Source organism: Podarcis bocagei (genome assembly GCF_964188305.1).
Source record: "Podarcis bocagei genome assembly, chromosome: 9".
NCBI classification, from domain to species: Eukaryota; Metazoa; Chordata; class Lepidosauria; order Squamata; family Lacertidae; genus Podarcis; species Podarcis bocagei.
Window position 1 is genome coordinate 58,267,628 of NC_138134.1, and position 1,829 is coordinate 58,269,456.

The window sequence follows — 1,829 nt, forward strand, 5'->3', positions numbered from 1 at the left end:
CAGAGTGAAGCAGCAGCCTTAGGTGGAAGATGCTGGGGTGAGGTGCGGCCAGCTGTTGCACACCTTACTGCTGTCAGGTGTGATAGATGCTGTTCTGTCACCAGTGCTTAAGGAAGATCAAATAATAATAATAATAATAATAATAATAATAATAATAATAATTTTATTTTTTTATACCCTGCCCATCTGGCTGGGTTTTCCTAGCCACTCTGGGCAGTTTACAGTATATATACACTAAAAGATACATTAAAGCATTAAAAACTTTCTGATACAGGGCTGCCTTCAGATGTCTTCTAACAGTTTGTAGTTCTTTATCTCCTTGACATCTCAAGGGAGGGTGTTCCACCAGACCAATCGGTTTCAATACATTAAATGGTGGTTGTGAAGAAGCATATTGTGCCATCACCTAAGGCAGCTAAATGTCTTGGGCAGGCCCTGAGGAAATGCAAAAGTCAGGGTCAGGTTTAAAACCATTTAAGCAAACAACTGAACTACACCGGGTATACCGTGCTCTAGTTTTCCACTCCTTAGTTTTTGGATCCTGCACTTGTCCTTCATTTTGGACAAATGAAGTTATGTCCCAGAAACTGCGTGACTGACTTGCGAGTAACAAAAAGTGCAGAACTGGGCTGTAAATGTGCTTAAAAGGTTACCGTCCTGAGCTTGTGAGTTCTTTGCTTTTTTTCTCCAAACGAGGAAAATGAAACTGGCTAAGTATAGTGGGACTCAGGCCCAAGTTCATGTGCTTAGGTCAGGGCTACAGAAACCATTTCCTGTTTTTAGAAGGCCGCCTTGATCCTGGCCAGCTTCGTATCCTGAACACACAAGGAAGAAACGCGTCCCGGTGGGGTTTTCTCCCAAGTGAACGTGCTTGACGGTTCATCATCATTTATTATTACCCGCCCTTCGCCCTAAGACTCTCGTTGAAAGGCTGCCCCTCATATTGCCCGTACTGGATAACCGTTGTGGATTTATTTTTGGTGGTGGTTTGGAGGGGGGGGCGAGCAAGAAAGAGAAGGCGAGATACCACAACCTCCTTCTCCTTCCCTCCCTGCCAGCTGTGCGGAGGGATACGTGGGGGCCTCGCTCTCTTGATAAAAAAAAAGATCCGGTCGCGACGGCCATTTGGCGAATGCGCGATCCCTAAAGTGGATATAAATAAATAAAGAGATAGCTAGAGAAATAAATAAATAAATAAATAAATATTTATGGCTCGCGCTATATCCTGGATTCGAACTGCGGCACAGTCAAGCGCTGTACTGTAAGGGCCTATCGTGCTATCGACCCTTCTTGTTGCGCCGTGGGAGGCTATTTCACAAAAATATTAAAAAAAATAAAATAAGAAAGCGACTAGGATTCCAGCGCGCGCGCGCTTTTCATCGCCTCCTGACAGAAGCCGAACGCGAATTTTTTATATTATTATTGAGGGCCCCGGACACGCGCTTCTCTTCTCGCGAGACGTCGACTCGCGACATTTCGTTTTTGCCCTTCTCGCTTAACTGTGGAGGAGGGGACGGAGAAACAAACACCCGGCAGCGCGCATGCGCCGAGCCTCACGGCTTTCGCTCTCCTTTTCCTCTTCTCCCCCCCCCCCACCGCACGGCCTGCCATTTTCCTCCCCGAATGCGCGCGCTGCCGCCCTCCCTACGGCGGCAGTTAAGCGTTGCCGGCGTCATCCAATCGGGATCGCCCTAGGGGGCGTGGCCTCACGCGGCTTTTCGCCGTGAGCCCGCCTTCGCCCCCAGGAGGGAGGGCGGCGGCAGCGAAAGAGGGGGAGGAGGCGGGGCCTATATCTAGTCCCGCCCCTTTCCTTGGCCTCGCCATCGGCG